A 20,687-nucleotide genomic window follows, 5' to 3' on the forward strand; every position below is an offset into this window, starting at 1 on the left:
ATTACTGTTTCCAGTACTCATGCGTGGGCACCTTTGCCTATGGCAACCTACCTTTCCTTTTCAGGCTTATGCGCCGGCATCCTGTTGCCACAACAACTTAATCTTATTCCCGATTAATTCTTATTAATGTTTTTATTATCGATTGTGTTTTTAGAAAATGTGACTCGATCGTTACCAAAATGTCTTATGAATTGTCAAGTTTTAAAAACTGTATGTACGGTATATTGTGCATTTCTTACGTTATATGTAATTTATTTTTCAGACCTATATTGAGTCATCCTAACTTATTATCTTGGCCCCCACTGGAACCATCTATTTGTACAAGTTCTGGCGGTTCTTTTTATCTATTTGAACCACACAATGTGATGTGTATGTGTCTTATTTTATCTCATTAAGAGCTATTTACTTCAAAATGCAACTGCGAAACTAATACATTTTCCCACCCCTTGATGTACATGGACATTGTCTACTGAAATCACTAAAGAGGGTCGTACCAGTTCTGTACTTTTTTTTAAATTAATTTATTCTTTGACCCTTCTGACTTTTACCCTGATAATCTTGCTTATATTATCAGTCCACGTTACATCTTCGCTGCAACCAACATTTCTCCAGAAAATCTTTCTAGATGTACTGCCCTATGACAGAGAGTACTTTTCTGGGTCCACACTTCTTTAATGTCATTCAAGAGTAAGATGTGCTTCTAATATATTTTCCCATCCTTATTGGTGGAATTATTAGAAACTAAATATCAAATATTTTGTCTCCTGTACCACATGTGCCCATTCAAACCTTCCGGACAGGCTTTCTTGGTACTTCTCCAAATGTTACCCACTCCTACAGAACCGTGTAATAATATATCTGTATCCACCTGAAGCTCAAGGGTTTACCCCGATCTGGGTCATTGTTCACCATTCCTCTAAGATGGCCTACTTTGTACCAGGGTCTTGAAAGATTCCATCATTCATATGCCAAAGATAGCCAGGACAATTGGCCAGATATTCTATTGGTTAATTGTCCTTCCATTTACTTTACCAGTGTAATCTCAGGTTCCAGACATTTTTTAGGTCCATAGAAGTCTAAAATATGGGTTGAGTTCAATAAGAATGTACAGTGTTCTGTGGTTAGAGCCAAGTATTCTGGTAGATAAGGTCTGGTTATACGCAAAGAATTTTATGCTGAAAGCTCCATCTTAGAAGTATGCTACACAATATACTGGACCATTCGAGATGCTAAAACTGAAGTTTCTCCTCTCCAGGGTCTGAATAGTTTTTATTTTTCTCTTCTTCAACATGTAGTCATCAATTCGTTTTCCTCCTCAATGTCTGAATCACTTCCTACCCCAATCATGTCCAGAAGAGCTCTGTTGTATTGCTGGAGACCTAGATAAGGCAAAATAGCATCAATTTTACACTATAACCATTCATCATGATTTATTTCTTTGTGGGGTAGTGATGTATTTTTTGTTTTGTTTTTTTGTGGGGGGAAGTTATTCTCATTATTATGAGGAAAATTATCCCTTGTGTCAAATGTGCTTTATCTTCACTTTTCATGAATCATTGCAGCCAGAATGTCTAATATGCTTGACAAGCTCTACAAATTATTTAATGTATTGCTAAAACTTCTAGAAATTGTTGGACTTATGCTAAAATAAACACAACATTCTTACAAACGTTATAAAGAACTCCATAATATTTGCAAACTGGACGAGTCATTCCACTACACCCTGTTGTGTACACAATAAATCATTTACATATGCACCAATAAAATGAGCACAAGCTCTTTGTTTAATTGGGCCTCTACTAAGACGTGAGTAGGAGAATAAGTAGAAAAAAAAAAGCAAACAGAAAGAAGGCAGGGTGGGATAAATGAGTAAAAGAAGCCAAACAATGAAAAAGAGAGGTTGATGGAAAAAAAAATTATGAAGGGGGTTAATAAAGTTGTGTATAAGAATGTGTCAATGAGGGAAACTAAAGCTGACCATGGACATGTGATCTTAGACTCTGCTTGTCAAAAACTCGATCAACTCATATGTTGCATATTTTTGGCTGTTGCTCGGATATAGTCGTTGCTACACTATATTGATAAAAGTATTGGGACACACCTCTTAATTGTTTAATTCAGGTGTTTCATTGAGTCCCATTGCCACAGGTGTATAAAATCACCTAGCCATGCAGTCTGCCCTTATAAACATTTGTGAAAGAATGGGTCGTACTAAAGAGCTCACTGAATTAGAGTGTGGTACAGTAATAGGATGCCACCGTTGCAGCAAGTCCATTTGGGAAATGTCGTCAATCCTAGATATTCTGCGATTAACTGTCAGTGGTATTCTAGCAAAGCGGAGGTGTTTAGGAACGACAGAACCTCTTCTTCTGGCATTAACATCTGCACAAAATCTTTGCCCTGTAAAGTTTGGTGGAGGAGGGATTTTGCTATGGGGTTGGTTTTCAGGGGTTGGCCTAGGCCCCTTAGTTCGAGCAGAGGAAAATTTTAATGCTTCAGCAGACCAAAACATGTTGGACAATTGTATGCTTCGAACTTTATGGGACCAGTTTCTGGAAGGTCCTTTTCTGTTCCAGCATGACTGGCCTAGTGCACAAAGCAAGGTTCATAAAGGCATTGTTAGGTGAGTTTGGTGTGGAAGAACTTGACTAGCCCGCACAGAGTCCTGACCTCAACCTCGTCAAACACCTTTGGGATGAATTAGAACGAAGATTGCAAGCCAAGCTATCTCGTCCAACATTAATATCAGCCCTCACACATGCTCTTCTGGAAGAATGGGCAAAAATTCCCACAGACACACTCCAAAATCTTCCAGAAGAGTGGAAACTGTTTTAGCTGCAAAGGGGGTACCAACTCCATTTTAGTGTAAATGGATTTAGAATGGGATGTCCTAAAAGCGTCTGTAGGTGTCCCAATACTTTTGTTCGTATAGTATATGTTTGAAAAGTCTGCTATAATAAGCAACAGATCGGCACCAATGGGTATGTGCCGTTATTGTATAATGCCATACTTCTATTGTACTAGAAGGAAGAAAAAGCACATGGCCCACATTTACTAAGTATGGCGTATCTTATGCGAGCCTAAGTAAAGGGAGTTGTTGGAGAGCAAAATGTGGCATAATTTGAACTCTGACAGAAAATCAAATCTACACTTGTAATGAGGCAGCAAAGATTTTTACCAAAATTCGCTCCATTTTAGGCCCTGTTCACACACAATTTTTTGCAGGTAAAAAATTAGCCTCAGAATTTCTCCTGGAATTTTGATGCAGAGTTTAAACTGCCTTCACGTATTTTTCTGCATTTTTTTTCGCAGCGTTTTTCACCCACGGCCATTGAATCTAATGCGAAGTCTGCGGGCAAAATACGCTGTGAAAATCGCTCAAACGAGCGGCGCGTGTTTTTTCTGCCTTACATTAATTCAATGGTAAGTCAGAGGCAAACCGCAGCAAGAAAGGACATGCCGCTTTTTTTTCCCGCCAATAGTCACCCTGTAAAAAAAACGCCCCTACCTCCCATTGAAATCAATGGGGGATGATTTCGGTCGTTGTTTTACCCTAAACGTTCCTTAAAATGTGGCCTAAACCATACAAACGGGAAAAGTTGCACATTTTACAGTAAGTTTGTAGAGTTATCATTTGCTACTTTTTCTGGCGCAGTTTTTATGCCAAAAAAACTAATAATACATTTTTGTAAATGTGGACCATGGTGTACCAGGAGACAACAAAGGGTATTATTGAGAACACTTAAGGGATGAACTCCTCTGATCTGCAATAAGGAAGGTTCAACTGTGGAGAAAGCATGAAAGTATGGAAATGTGTCAACTGCTCCACCATGTGGAAAAGTGGGGGGCCAATTGTTCGTCTGCAAACTGATTCACTGGGTGCTGCCGAAGGTGGACGAGGCTCATGAAGAGTAGAAAATCCTTTATTTAGAAAGGCACACGTGTCTGGGTTGAACAAACCCCTTCATCATGCTAGTTCTGTTGTCATCAATATTCACTTATTTCACCTAGTCACAGACAAATGCAGAAGTCTCTCTACACTTAATTGGCATTTTATCACCATAATAAATTCATTGTCACGACAATCTAACCAGACTACCTAGAAAATTGCAAGTCGTTCATCAGTCCGCGGTTCAAGATCACTAATGCCCAGCCGGCTTTCACCATACAACATTATCTACTCTCTGTTTAAGAAAAGAGAGGGAGAAGAGAATATGGCAGGCTTAAAAAAAACAAAACACTATTAATAGATGGTAACTGAGTGAATAAGAATTGATAAAGCAAGAGCAAAATAAAAAGAATGCCAAATGTTAAAATATATCAATATAACAAATATGGAGGCAGTATTGGTATATAAATGGTAATGTATATTCTTAGAAAACTCAGGAACTGTGTTTGCTTCTGGAAAGGAAGAATTGGTTGCATACATGGGATGGGTTTTTCCAAGTTCATTAGGTTGTGTTCACCTTACGTTTTACCACTACATCTGGAGTATGTGCCGGAAAGGGAACCAACGAATACACTGAATGTATCTATAGGGCCCCGTTGACCCGGCATATTCCAAAAGAGTGTGCTTTTGGCATACGCTGGGCCTGTATGCATTGGCATACCTTTCCTTCACTGTATGGAATAGCGTAGTAGACTATGCATACTGTAAGTATATGTTTACCACAAGATATACATTTTTGTTACAATAAGGTCAATATGCCACGCCTAGGTCTTATGCTAATGTCAGGAAATGCTCCCTAGGTATACCTCCAACAGAATTCTCAAATACCATGTGGACAGAGCGTTAGTTAAACAAGTTAGTCAGTTGTCTGTCATTAAAAAGTATGGAACTGAGCAATATCCGTATAATGCCCCAAACAGCACAAATGGAATAAATGTATGAATAAACTATATACAGAGTAACACGAGATAACAAGACTAATTTATTTGCCAGAATTTTGCCTATGTCTAAACTTTATTTGATTGGCCATTAAAAGCACATTGACTTAATGTGGAAACCCTCCTTGCACAGCTAAGTTTTGATATTGTCTGTAACATAATAGGGTTATTAAAGTGTAACTTAAAACCGTTTCTACCAGCTAATCGTCTCAATTGTAGAACATCCGTTTATTTCTATAAGATTTGTATGAGTGATTTTTACTAAATAATCTATAAAGCATATTACAGCTTGTCAACGACAAATTGTTTCCATGTTTTATGATGTACGTTGCCCCAAATTGTTTATATATTCAACAGGTATTGTCCAATAGAAATTATGCAAAATAATGATAAAAATAAAGAGATAAATAAATGTTTAAATGGCACATGGCACTTCCAGGCTATCTAAACATTGGTCCATGTAAGGATGTCGTATTACTAGGTTTTCGATTCAATGTATGCTATTGTATATGTATAGCTTTATTTCTTGGTTATCCGTTGTTGATTGCGTTGAAATAACACAAAAAGAACTTTTCATGGTAATAGTTTTTTTTAAATGATTATATTTATTTTACTTATTGTTACTTTAACAGAGACATATAAACTGGGAGACATAAGTTAAAATCCACAAAGACAACGGTCTCTTTGACCTCCTATGTTTTTAATTTCCACTATATTGCTGCTAAAACCTATCTAAAGAATAAAGCATAATTCCTTCTGAATCATTATTTGGCAGTTACTGTGTTCAGTCTATATTTTATAAGCTGAGTAAAAAATATCAAATAAGTGAAGCGCTTCAAATCAAGATTCTCTTTTATTCACAAAGCCAAAACATCAAAGCAAGGTTTTGTCCCATTAAGAGCCTTTATCAAGCTTGAGATCTATTTAAGAAAGAGCGAGATTTTTCCAAAATGAGTTTTAGAAAATTCAAAAGGTGAAAGCAATATGTACTTTTTCGTGACCATAATCTACCAAGAAGCAGAACTTTGCCTGGCAATCTTTCTTTCCTATATAGGAGTTTCCCTTCTCACCTATACGACTAATTGGACATTTGCTTGCATAATCTCTACACATGTGAACTCGTGAAAAACTTTACTGCTCGGACATCTGCTCTTTTGAGTGGGCATATTCGTTGTTGCACTGCTCATACAGTACAAACTGCCTAGTAGCCAGGTCATCTGGCAGGAACCGGCGGTGGCAGAAGTTGAGCTTTCACATGATGAGAGGCAGCTGCTAAAGTTATTCAGGGCATACTGTACATGTATACTGTATATTTACAGTATGAGCTGTACAATTTTAACTTGCATACTATTAAAAACCATATATTGTGCTAATTATTATTTGACAAAATTGCATAACAATAAATAATAATCATAGATATTTATGCGATTATGTCAAATAGTTAGTACAATGATTAGTGCACATAAAAAACATATAGAGAATACATTTGATACAGTTCTGCTACGCAGCTGTATCCAAACATGATAGGCTTACGGTGTGTATACACTGTGTTTGAAGCGTTCGTTTAACATATATACCGGGAAAGCCCCCGGCGTACACGTTACACGTATCCATTTCATTTAATTCCTGCATGAACTACATCCCTGCTGCACCCGTCCTCTGGAATGTGCTACCCCAGACAATCAGATTAATTCCCAATATCCACAGTTTTAAACGTGCCCTGAAAACACATCTATTTAGACAGGCCTATAACATTCCCTAATCTGACTCCTTTCCATGGCCCTCCATTTAGATTAGTCATCAGAATAAGATTCCCTCACACTCCTTCTCTTCATGTCCGTCATACACGGATAGTGGCTGGTGACCGGCTCATGCAGCTTTATGTTACCACCGCATGTGTATAAAAATGGCCGGACTATTGTGCAGAACAAACACTGTTACACTTTGTGTCTCCCTTATGTCCTCATAGATTGTAAGCTCTTGCGAGCAGGGTCCTCACTCCCCAGGTTTGAATTGTAAATGAACTTTGTCACTATGTAATGTCTGATATTGTTTGTTTCATGTTCCCTCTAAATTGTAAAGTGCTGCGTAATATGTTGGCGCTATATAAATAAAGATTATTATTATTATTATTATTATAAAAAGCTGAAACGTTTATTTTATGGTACTCTGCTTTCCTGTCTTCCTATATAGTCTAATGTTATCTCTAACTTTTGTCAAAGTGTTTGATCCTCCTCAAGTTTTATGATCATCCAGACCAGCTAGTCTGTTTGTTTATCTCTGCATAGCTTCTCACCTCATGTGTCTAGTCGATTTGATTAATAGCTGAACGAGCTTAATTAGGCCTAGATCTGAGAATCTACTCCCCTATAAATTTAGATGTAGCATATGGGGAAGGCAGGGGGGAACGAAGGCAGAAGTCATCTCTGTCTAAGTGTCATACTGTCAAAGTGTCATGGCAGTTATACATGGCAGTTGGAAAGTGACAGGTAAGCTGCAAAACTAAACAAACTAGCAGACATTCTAATTATTAGATTCAATATTCTATCTGTTAACAAACAAACATGTTCACTACCACTCTCATCATTATAGCTGCTTTTGGTTTACAATCCTATCGCCCATTTAGGCCTGGGCAAAAAACAGTACAAATCAGTCCCTCCTTGCCTCGCCCATGTACAGCTCCCATGCACTATTCCCTTTCTTCAGTCAACTTAACCCATCTCATCCCACTCAACTTTATTAATGACTTATTCCTTTCTAACTCTCTCAACCTCCTGGCTCTTACAGAAACATGGCTACACCTGTCTGACACTGCTTCCCCTGCTGCTCTATCTTATTGTGGTCTCCACTTCTCTCATGCCCCCAGACCTGAGAACAGGCAGGGTGGAGGAGTAGGTATACTTCTTTCCCCACACTGCACTTTCCAGGTCATTCCTCCAGTCCCCTCACTCACATTTCCCTCTCTTGAAGTCCACACCCTCAGACTCTTTCACCCTTTTTCCCTCCGAGTGGCAGTTGTCTACCGCCCCCGGGCTCACCCTGCCAATTCCTGGATCATTTTGCTGCCTGGCTTCCATTTCTATCCTCTGAAACACCCACTCTCATCATGGGTGACTTCAACTTCCCCATTGATAACCCAATCACCTCATCTGCCTCCCAGTTTCTATCTTTAACCTCGTCCCTAGGTCTGTCACAACTTACTAACTCTCCTACACATGAGGACTGGCATTCACTTGACCTGGTCTTCTTCCGTCTCTGCTCAGTTTCTGACTTTATTAACTCTCCTCTCCTGCTTTCTGACCACAACCTTCTCTCCTTTACTATCAAATATTCTCTGCCTTCTCAGGTCATCCCTACGTATCAGACATACAGAAATCTACATGCCATTAACACTCAAACTCCTAGACAGTCTACAGTCCCCTATCTCTTCTTTCTCCTGTCCCAATCTGGCTGCCAAACTTTACAATAACATTCTCAAGAATGCATTGGATGAAGCAGCCCCCCCCCCCTACACTCCGAACCACTCGACAAAGACGACTACAACTCTGGCACACGCCTCAATCCCGCTTTCTTCAGCGGTGCTTGAGATGTGCTGAACGACTGTGGAGAAAATCACATTTGGATGCAGATTTCCTCCATTACAAATTTATGCTGAGAACATACAACTCTGCCCTTCACGGAGCCGAACAAGTCTATTTCACCTCTCTCATCTCCACACTATCTAATAATCTAAAACGCCTCTTTGATACTTTTCACTCCCTCCTTAGTCCTAAAGTGCAGACGCCAATCACAGGTCTCGGTGCTGAAGACCTGGCCACTTATTTTAAAGTTAAAATTGACAACATCCGCCATGATATTATCTCCCAGTCCCCTAGTAACATCGTTCCCCTTCCCTCCTGCACACTCTCTTCTTCTTCTATTATTGGGTCAAATGCTGAGAGTGAAGAAGTCTCCTGGCTCCTCTCTTCTTCTCGTCCTACCTGTCCTAGTGATCCTATACCCTCACACCTCCTCCAGTCCCTCTCCCCAGCGGTCACTGGTCACCTGACTAAAATATTTAACCTCTCTTTCCTCTGGTATCTTTCCCTCCTCTTTTAAACATGCCGTTATAAACCCATTACTGAAAAAAACAACTCTTGACCCATCCAGCGCTGCTAACTACCGACCAGTCTCTAATCTGCCCTTCATCTCCAAACTCCTGGAACGCTTGGTCTACTCTCGCCTTATCCGCTATCTCTCTGCTAACTCCATTCTAGACCCCTTACAATCTGGTTTCCGCACTCTACACTCCACAGAAACTGCCCTTACTAAAGTCTCAAATGATCTCTTGGCGGCTAAATCTAACGGCAAATACTCTCTAATGATTCTTCTGGATCTCTCTGCAGCCTTTGACACTGTAGACCACAAACTGCTACATAACATGCTCCACTCTATTGGCCTCAAGGACGCTGGTCTCTCTCGGTTTTCCTCCTATCTCTCTGACCGCTCGTTCAGTGTGTCATTTGCTGGTTCCACTTCTTCTCCTCTTCCCCTTGCTATCGGGGTTCCTCAGGGAACAGTCCTAGGTCCACTTCACTTATTACTCTCACCCACAAAGCTCTCCACAGTGCACCTACATCTCCTCCCTCATCTCTGTCTACCACCCTACTCGGGCTCTATGTTCTGCCAACGACCATAGATTAAAATCCTCCATAATCTGAACCTCCCACTCCCGTCTCCAAGATTTTTCTCGTGCTGCACCAGTCCTCTGGAATGTGCTACCCCAGACAATCAGATTAATTCCCAATATCCACAGTTTTAAACTTGCCCTGAAAACACATCTATTTATACAGGCCTATAACATTCCATAATCTGACTCCTTTCCATGGCCCTCCTTTTAGATTAGTCATCAGAATAACATTCCGTAACACTCCTTCTCTTCATGTCCGTCATACACGGATACTGGCTGGTGACCGGCTCATGCAGCTTTATGTTACCACCCCATGTGTATAAAAATGGCTGGATTATTGTAAGAACAAACACTGTTACACTTTGTGTCTCCTTTATGTCCTCATAGATTGTAAGCTCTTGCGAGCAGGGTCCTCACTCCTCAGGTTTGAATTGTAAATTAACTTTGTCACTATGTAATGTCTGATATTGTTTGTTTCATGTTCCCTCTAAATTGTAAAGCGCTGCGTAATATGTTGGCACTATATAAATAAAGATTATTATTATTATAGGCTGCCATACATCCGATGGAAGAAAAAAAGAGTGGTCATAACACAGCAGACCAACACCAGCAGATGACATGGCTCCCCAAACCATCACTGACTGTGGAAACTTCACACTGGACCGCAAGCAACTTGGATTGACACCTCTCCACTCTTCCTCCAGACTCTGGGACCTTGATTTTCAAATCAAATCTGAAAACAGGACTTTGGACCACTGATCAACAGTGTTGGTCCACTATGTTATATCAAGTCCAGAGTCAGCGCAGCAGTCTACCGCTATCAAAGCAACCTGGGCTTCCATAACACCTCAGCAGTGCCACCGGCTGATCGCCTCCATGCCACGCCGCATTGATAACACCTCAGCAGTGCCACAGGCTGATCGCCTCCATGCCGCACTGCATTGATGCAGTAATTCATGCAGAAGGAGCCCCGGCCAAGTATTGAGGGAATATTCTGTACATACTTTTCAGTAGGCCAACATTTCGGTTTTAAAAATAATTTTTGAAATTTGGCTTATATAATATAATTTTCTGTGACACTAAATTTTGGGTTTTCATTAACGGTTACCATAATCATCAACGTTAAAAGAAAGGTCCCTATGACCCGGATACCTTCCTCACCTGGTTTCTTTGGTTTAGGATTCAACAGTTCATTTCTATTGCATCCAAGGGCATTTTGGTACGCACCCTTCAGAATTCCATGAGGATATCCCCTGCGCTTAAAGAGGCTCTGTCACCAGATTTTGCAACCCCTATCTGCTATTGCAGCAGATAGGCGCTGCAATGTAGATTACAGTAACGTTTTTATTTTTAAAAAAAAAGCATTTTTGGCCAAGTTATGACCATTTTTGTAGTTATGCAAATGAGGCTTGCAAAAGTCCAAGTGGGTGTGTTTAAAAGTAAAAGTCCAAGTGGGCGTGTATTATGTGCGTACATCGGGGCATTTTTAATACTTTTACTAGCTGGGCGTTCTGATGAGAAGTATCATCCACTTCTCTTCAGAACGCCCAGCTTCTGGCAGTGCAGACACAGAGTGTTCTCGAGAGATCACGCTGTGACGTCACTCACAGGTCCTGCATCGTGTCAGACGAGCGAGGACACCGGCACCAGAGGCTTCAGTTGATTCTGCAGCAGCATCAGCGTTTGCAGGTAAGTCGATGTAGCTACTTACCTGCTAACGCCGATGCTGCTGCAGAATCAACTGTAGCCTCTGGTGCCGGTGTCCTCGCTCGTCTGACACGATGCAGTACCTGTGAGTGACGACACTGTCGGCAGACCCTGCGATCTTTAGTGGGGGCTGCCGATGTGCTACAAACCCCTTAAATTGATCGCCGCATTTAAGGGGTAATTGCCAAAATCAGCAGAGATGGACCCCTGGCTGGAAAGAGTGGAGTGTCAGCTGTCGGGGACATCGGACTTCCCGGACACTGGGAACCGTGCAGTAACTGTACGTCCTGGTGCGCCAAGCAACCCCTCACCAGGACGTACAGTTACAGAGCAGCGCGGCAAGAGTTCAAGGAATCTGACTGTTCCTTGTGGCCTGAACTTAGGGGCAGTGATTCTTAAAAGAGCCTGGTGGATCGCAGAAAGTTCCTTGGAGTTTGAAGACGTTAAAGGAAATGTAAAACTTATGAAAGTAAAAAAAAAGTTTAAATTTTTTTAATAAAAAGGTGTATCAGGGTGTTGTGGAAATTTGTAAATACCTTTTTATTAAAAATTATTTTTACTTTAGGTACAGCTCCTCTGTTTTCTTTATACAGAGCATCTGTATGTAGCGCATTTCACTGAATCCATCAGTCGCGCGGACCTGACCGGTTCAGTGACAGCGGGTCCTGCGTGTCTTTGACACGCAGGATCCACCTGTAAACTATCACATCTAAGTGTTCATAACTTAGATGTGATAGATTACTGGTGGATCCTGCATGTCAGACATGCAGGACCCACTGTCACTGAACCCGTCAGGCCCGTGGGACTGACGGATTCAGTGAATAGCGTTAGATACAGCTGCTCTATAGAGAATACTGAGCTGTATCTAAAAAAGTAAAAATAATTTTTATTAAAAAGTATTTACGAAGTTACACAAAACACACTGATACACATTTTTATTTAAAAAAAATTGCCTTTCAAAAGGTTTACATAGCCTTTAAACATGTCCGAGGGTCTCATAGACCCTTGGAGGATAGAGGTGCTGAAGTGAGCCACCCACCTCCAGGGACTTGGATTTTCAGTTATGTTTATAGTTAAAACAATCAACTGAAGAGGGGAAAATCCCACATCTATAGATTTGAGACGGAGAGGATTAATTGGCAAAAAAAAACGAATCTAAATAATCACCCAAAAGGGCACAAAGAGACCCCTCACTACCACATTAAAATATAACTTTTAATATTTATTAGTTTAATAAGTAATAAGTATACACTTTGTAGGATATTGAATTAAAACAGTTGCTGCCGAGACTGATAAATGAGATAGATGAATATCCTTGCTGTTAACTTTAACAATTCATAAACCGACTACCAATATATGTCCCTATACTGTACCTCATATTGGCATAAATATGCACTGATATTAATTGAAGATGCTAAATAGCGATGCTGGCATAGTTTTTGTTTATTTTTTTGTTCACAGTGCGGAAAAATAACATTATAGTTTGGGTCATTGCGCACACGGTGATACCGAATATATGTACTTTTTTTTTTAACGTTTACATTTTTTTCCTATAATAAAATACATATTATAGGAAAAAAATAACTTTTATTTTTACACTTTTATAAAATATTTGTATTAAATTTTTTTTTACTTTTTTCTTACTTTTTACGCTTTCTTTTTTTACCTGCAGCACTGGACAGTTTGTAGGCGTTCTGCTTCTGACTTTTCAGCAGTTTTTCGGGGCATTTACGGCCCGATAAACGGCTGAAAATAGCCTGTGTGAACATACCCTTACTCTGACAGTAAACCTATGAGGACCAGCCAGAGGCTGGTCCCTATAGCCTTCCATACATGGCAGACCCGGAGGTTGTTGCATGGAGGCTGCCAATGTGCTGCAAACCCCCTAAATGTGGCGATCGCCGCATTTAAGGGGTTAATTGCCAAAATCAGCGGTGATGAGCCGGAGACAGCAGACCTCCCGGTTCCCATTGCACACTGTGACCGACAGTGTGCATTGTGAACGATACAGTGACTTCCTGTCACTCTGATAGGAAGCCTATCAGGACCAGCCGGAGGCTGGTTCTGCTAGGCTTCCGCTCATGGCAGAAACGGAGGCCATTGTTTGGCCTCCAGTTGCCATGCCAACCATTGGTAAACCCCACAATTTCATTGTGGGGTCCGCGATGTGCTAGTAACCCCTAAAATGCGGCGATCCCAACCGATTGCCACATTTAAGGGGTTAATTGCCAAAATCAGTGGCAAAGGACCACGGGCCGGCAAGAATGGAGTGTCCGTTGTCTGAGACAGCTCACCTCCCGGTTCCCATTGCACACGGTCACCGACAGTGTGCACCGGGAACGACTCCGTAGCTATATGTCTTCGTGTGGGAAGTAACCTCCCGCGACGACGTATAGTTACTGAGTCGTGCGGGTAGGGGTTAATTGTTGATGGATTAATGAGGGAATAGCCCATGCAGCCCATTAAATAGCTTTTGAGATAATTTTCCTATTACCTTGGTCCCTTGAAAAAGAGGCAGCTACATATGAAAGAGAATGACCAATGTACATACGTATACGTTCAAAATTATAAATTATTCACTGCCTGTATGAACGTATAAGAATACGTTTATTGATTATTTATTAAAAACCTGGGCACTAATCGCCAAAATAGATCGAAAATAGGCGTTGGTAGACAGACCACGTAGATGATACAACATATATAGATAACATATATAGATACAACACTTAAATTTCAACATGGTATTGTGTTATGTAAATCCATAATTATATTTTAGTTCTTTAATAATCACTACTGCATCTAAGGTTGTCTATTAAATAAAAAAAAAATATTTTGGAAAAGTGAATATTTTTTACAAATATATGACTGAAATGCCACATGTATGTAAGGCATTTACGTGTTAAACAACTGGTTATATAGATTATGTGGTCCTTTCTACCTCTTGATCAACTTAGAGCATATGTTTACCTTTGAACATAAAAAATATAGCTCACACATAAAATTAGTCTATATTATATTTCAGCACTGATCATGAGTTGTAGCCTGTATTATAGTCCAGAGGTGCATTAACAATTCTGCAGGCTTCGGAGCTGAAATCTTGCAGGATTTCTTACTGGCCAAATGTTTGAGTTTACTGTACCGTAATCTAACATAGGAAACATAGCAAACTAACTGGATCATTGTATTATAGGAGCTCCGCTATGCTGTCTGGTTGCTCAACGAGCCATATTTCTTAGGCCTATAGTGTCCATTTCTTGCAATACTTAAGGCTGTATGTTTTATTCTTTTGTGCTATGAATGATGTACATTATGTGGTTAACAGTATGTGGACACCCGCCTAATTATTGAGTACAGGTGTTTCTTTAAACACCATTGCAAACATATGCATAAAACCCAGTAAACTGCCATGAAATCTCTATAGACTAACATTGTAAGTAGTATGGGTTGTACTGAAGAGCTCAGGGACTTTAAACATAGCACTGTCCTAGTAATCCTCCTTTGTCACAAGTCAGTTTATGGAATTTTCTGATCTGCCCCAGAAGTGCTATTATTGTGAAGTGGAAGTTTCTAAGAGTAACAACAGCTCAGCCAAGAAGTGCGTAGAGACTCGCAGGTTGGAGCCGGCAAATTTTGAAGTGTGTGGCATATAAAAATCACCTATTCTCTATTGCATCATTCACTACAGAGTAACAAATTGCCTCTGTAAGTGATATCAGTACAAGAACTGTTCCTTGGTTGGCTAAATAAAATGGGTTTCCATGGCACAAGCCTAGGACCACCATGCGCAATACCAAGTGTCAGCTGGAGTGGTGAAAAAACACTCCGTCACAAAACTCTGGAGCAGTGAAAACGTAAATGATGAATCACATACCACTATCTGGCAGTCTGATGGACCAATCCAGGTTTGGCAAATGCCAGGAGAACACTACCTACCAGACATATAGTGCCTACTGTAAAATTTGGTGGAGGAGGGATATTAGACTGGGGTAGTGTTTGGGCAGGGCCCCTATTTCCAGTGAAGGGTAATGTTAATGCTACAGCATACAAAGACATTTTAGACAGTTGAATGCTTCTAAATTTGGGCCAATAGTTTGGCTCTTTACTGTTCCAGCATGACTGTGCCCCTGTGAATAAAGCAAGGTCCACAAAAGACATGGTTTCAAAAGTTTGGTGTGGGGGAACTCGGGTGGCCTGCACAGAGCCCTGATCTCAACCCTAACAGACACCTTTAGGATGAATTGGAACACCGATTGCAAGCCAAACCTATTTGTCTAACATTAGTACCTGACCTCACAAATGCTCCTTTCGCTGATTGGGTAAAAATTCCCACAGACGCACTCCAAAATTTCCTGGAGACTGATATAACTGCAATAGAGGCCGAACTCTATGGTTTTGGAATGGGATATTCAGCAAACTTATATAGGTGTGATGACCAGGTGTCCATATACTTTTGGATATATAGTGTATGTTGAACATTTTCCTTCATAGCCAGACCAGTACAAAACTAGAAAAGTTATTTTGTTATTTGTTTTTGTCATCCCCTCCTTACGAGAGCCATAACTTTTTTATTTATCCACTGATGTAAGTTGTATTTTTTAATGGCACAATTTTAGAGTACATAGTGTCATGTAGCGCCCGCTCATCCCTGTATTAAGCATAACTACTTAAAAACATGATTACAGTACGGGACAGTAGCTCCACGGAGAGGCAGGGACTCCTAGCGTCATACATAACTATGATGCTAGGAGCCCGGCTCCCTGCAGTGTGTTCAGTCCGGAACTTGCGGCCAAAATACTTTCCGTCCTTTACGGACCGAACATGCTCGTGTGAATCCAGCCTAATTTTCTCAAATTTATGATGGCTTATTTTTTACCACGATTTGGCACATTTAAGCCATGCCGCTTTTCACTTGATCACGTCCCTTTCCCACGCCCCATTGTCAGATGAGTTGCAAAAAGAGTCTAAAACACTGTCTGACCACAATTCTGACTCAATTTGAGCCAGAGATCTGGTGCACTTTCATTACTAAAAGTTTATCAATTCTGCTTGCTATTTTTTCCTTTTATTTGGAAGTATAATGGGACTGAATACCTCCCAACTGTCTCGGATTCAGCGGGACAGTCCCAGATTCCGGCCAGTGTCCCATTGTCCTAGTTGGCCGGTGGTATGTCCTGGTGTCAATTGTATCTGCATCCTGAAGATGCAGATACAGGAATCCAATGCTAAAGCAAGGAAATGTCAGCTCCCTGCTTTAGCATTCAACTATGGAGTCCCTGGCCAGAGCAACGCAAGCTCTCGGCCGGGGACTCCCATCTTGGGAAAGCCCTTGACCTCACTGTCCATATATGGACAGTGTCATCAGTGGCTCCCTGCAGGAGCGAAATCCCTGGCCAGAGTGTGGCCAATGCTCTGGCTGGGGATTTTTCACCCAGAGGGAGCCTTAATGGCTCTATCTAAATGGGGGGGTTAGCGCTATCCACAGGGGTAGGCACTATATTCAAGGGGGGTGGCGCTATCTACAGGGGACACTGTGGCACTACCTACATTGGCACTGTGTGGCACTATCTACATGGGCATTGTGTGGGCATTGGCACGTTATACTTGGGCACTGTGGCACTATCTACAGTGGGCACTGTGGCACTATGTGGGCATTATGGTAGTATGTGGGCATTATCTACAGGGGCATTGCGGAACTATGGGGCATTATACTGTATGGTGACAGCTGAGAGGGCATTATACTGTATGGTGGTAGCTAAGGGGGCATTATACTGTATGGTGGCAGCTAGGGGGGCATTATACTGTATGGTGCAGCTAAGGGGGCATGTGTGTGGACATTATACTGTGTGGGGGCATTACACTGTATGGGGGCACCTGCAGGGGCGTAACTATCAAAGACTGGGCCCCATAGCAAACTTTTGACTGGGGCCCCCCCTCCGCTGGGTATCACACAACCCCCCCTTGTAGATAGTGCCTCCCTATAGATTCCACCACACAGCGCCCCCTATAGATAGCACCATACACAGCCCCTGTAGATAACGCCATACAGACCCCCCCGTATATAACGCCATACAGACCCCCCCACTGTAGATAACACCATATAGCCCCCTCCCAGAAAAAAACGGCCTATAGTTTGTCCTACAAAAGAGATGTATCCCCTATCCACAGGATAGGGGATACATGTGTGATTGCTGGCAGCGATAAGGGGAACGTGGGGCCGAAAGTCCCCCGAAGTTCTTCCATGACAAACCTCGGACTTCCAGCGTCAGCGCAGTTCAATAAAAATGAAAAGGAGCGCTGGTCACGCATGCGCACAAGTGCGACTGGTGCGCAAGTCATTTCTATGGAGCTGCAGACAGACTCCGGAAGTCCGAGGTTTGTCATGGAGAACTTCGGGGGGCTTTCGGTCCCCCATTCTTCTTAACGCTGGGCGTCCAAGCAATCACACATGTATCCCCTATCCTGTGGATAGGGGATGCATGTCTTTTGTAGGAACAACCCCTTCAGTGGCGTCGCGCTGTAGCAGCCATAGCAGCTGCTAGCAGAGACTCCGGCCATGGGGGGGCCCGTGCCAGCGGGTGGCACGGGCCATGTAGCAGCCGCTACAGCTGCTATAGCGGTAGTTACGCCACTGGGCACATGTGTTGGCTTTATGCTGTATGGGGGCAGCTACGGGGGCATTATACTGTGTGGGGGCAGCTATAATGGCATCATACTGTGTGGGGGGCAGCTATAGGGGCATTATACTGTGTTGGGGGCATCTATAGTGGCATTATACTGTGTGGGGGGTTGTATGGGGAATTAAACGGTGAGGAGGCACTATGAGAGCATGATATTGTGTTGTCTGAACTAGGTGTGTATGGGCGAGGATTAAGCAGGGCTCGAGGTGTGGCATGCTTGAAAGTTGGGAGGTATGGGTCTGAGCTACACAAATACCTTCTATTTTAGGAAGGCCTTGCTGTGCTTTTTAGAATTTCCAAATAAAAAAATCACTGAAGTTCAAGATGAGTAAAATATAGCACAAATATTGCTAACTTCATCTTAATAATTATACAGCAAAACAGATTCTTATCTACATGAAACACAAGTCTCATCTACAAAGTCTCTGCTGTTTTTTTTTTTATATAAAGAACAGTATATGGTATTCCGTGAAATAATTCCTTTAACATAAGATGCGTCTGAGAATCTTCAGCTAATTCATTTGGCCTTTCCTGGCACACAAATCTCTAAGCATAATGGCAGCTAATCCATCTATGAGCCTTGCTACATTCTTCCTTGGCCTTGTAAATCAGTTTATTCAATCACGCAAATGACCATATTATTTTGTCTAGTTAAATGATACCTCTTTGTTATATTAGGATTCTCTTATTAGAACCTCTGAGGCATCTTGGCAAAATATGATTTTCTATCTGATCTGATATATTACATATTTTATTTTTATTTTACACCAGTTGTGTTCCCATTGGATGTTCTGATGCTAATGTTGTACCTACTTTTCAAAATATCTTTATAACATAGAGGGTTAAATTGTTTTACTGTAAGATTTGATATTCAAGATGCAGATACTTTCTCTGCACTGCTTCCAGACACTATTTCCAGCAGAGGTTAGACTAGTGATTGCTGGGATGGAAAACTAATTTCTCACCCTGGTTTTATTTACACTTTTATTAAAGAGGCTTTAACTCATTTCAGAAAGGCAGCTAATGTCCACGCTCAATATATGGCGTCATGCCAGACTGGGAAATTTACATGCCAATGATAAAGTCTGCTTCCATTTTAACCTTCCATGTTCCTACATTTGCACTTGCATTTGCATGAAGGTGAAAAATGATTATTGGGAGTTGGAAGGTATCATTGAGGGCAAAGGATTGGAAAATCTGTCTTTTTTGGATAAGAACTGCCTAGTGCTGCAGGGAAAAATATTGTACAGATATCTTAACAGAAAAAGCTAATTTATGTTTTCCCTATTGCTATCTTGTAGACATCTATAATTATTTTAGCATCTGAATTACATATTTACAGGGCACAATGAGTGCATGTTATGCTGCAATTTATATTTTAATTAGTTTTTACTTTTTAAAACCACAGAAGAGAAATTTTTCAGGAATAGGTCATATATTTTAAATGGGATTAGTGTCATGTTATTAATATTAGATTACAAGTCCTATCTTTCCTCGGATCACTGATGGTACACACGGTCGTGTGCATGAGGCGTTACAGTTATGTTCTAGGGTGCAGGTAAGATATTTCAATGCTGCTTTTGTGGTTCCAGTCCAAATCTGTAGTAAGAAACAGAAAGCCAGCTTCACAGGTAACCCTACAACACAGTCACTGAACACACTTAGTAACTTAGTTTTTTTATTTAACCCTTTATATTATTATGACTGTGCACTAATCACTTGTCTTCAATCCTTTTGAAAGGCTAGTAAACCCTTACCATTATTGCTGAATAATTGTTGGAATATGTTTGATTTACAAGTCAATATTAACCTGTTGGTGACCAGCCTATTTTTGGGCTTAATGGCCAAGCTATTTTTTAAGTTTTTTAGCTTTTCACGTTTTCCATCATCGCATTCAAAGAGCTACAGCTTTTTTATTTTTGCATCGACGTAGCTGCTGTATAAGGACTTGTTTTTGTGGGAAACAAGTTGTATTTTTTAATAGCACATCTTTGGTGAACATAATTTATTGATTAACTTTTATTAACTTTTTTTGGGGGGGGGGGATAGAAAAAATACCAGCAATTTCTCCACTCTATTTTGCATCCTAAATTTACGTAGTTTACCTTGTGGTATAAATAACATGACGTTTATTCAACGGGTCGTTACGATTGCGAAGACACCACATTTATATAGTTTTCTTATGCTTTACTACTTTTACACAGTAAAAACTATTTTTCTTCAAAATGATTTGTTTTTGTGTCGCCATATTTTAGGAGCCATGACTTTTTCATTTTTCCGCCAATTGACTTTTCATAAAAAAAATGTAAAGCAGGATGAACCGAAAATAGCAATTCTGGCATTGTTTTTTATTAAATTTTTACGGCATTCGCCAGACGGGTTAAATAATGTAATAGCTTTATAGTTGGGGTCGTTACGGACACAGCGCTACCAAAAGTGTGTCCTTTTGAACTTTTTTTTTGTTTTTTTGTAAGGGGAAAAAGTGGGGTTTTTAAATTTTTGTACTTGAGGTTTTTATTTATTTATTAGAAACTTTATGAAACTTTTTGTTAACTTTTCTTTTAGTCCCACTAGGGGACTTTACTATGTAATCATTTGATCACGTTTATAATACACTGCAATACTTCTTTCTTATTGCAGAGTATTATGCCTGTCTAACAGGCGTTAATTAGAGGCAGACCTAGAGGCTATTGACCACCGCATCTGAGAGGTTAAACGGGCGAGATCGATACAGATTTAGATCCCGC

At 40.8% G+C, this 20,687-nt stretch overlaps 1 long non-coding RNA gene across 2 annotated transcripts in view; it reads right to left on the reverse strand.

Moving 5' to 3' along the window:
- Window positions 1-203: 203 nt before the first annotated feature.
- Window positions 204-20,687, reverse strand: part of LOC142751105 (uncharacterized) — an 80,968-nt gene continuing 60,484 nt past the window's right edge. For both annotated transcript variants that reach the window (XR_012882708.1, XR_012882709.1), the window contains exon 3: window positions 204-1,379. This is a non-coding gene — a long non-coding RNA (uncharacterized LOC142751105). The remainder of the gene's footprint in view (window positions 1,380-20,687) is intronic.

This window comes from Rhinoderma darwinii, chromosome 3 (genome assembly GCF_050947455.1).
Source record: "Rhinoderma darwinii isolate aRhiDar2 chromosome 3, aRhiDar2.hap1, whole genome shotgun sequence".
NCBI lineage: Eukaryota > Metazoa > Chordata > Amphibia > Anura > Rhinodermatidae > Rhinoderma > Rhinoderma darwinii.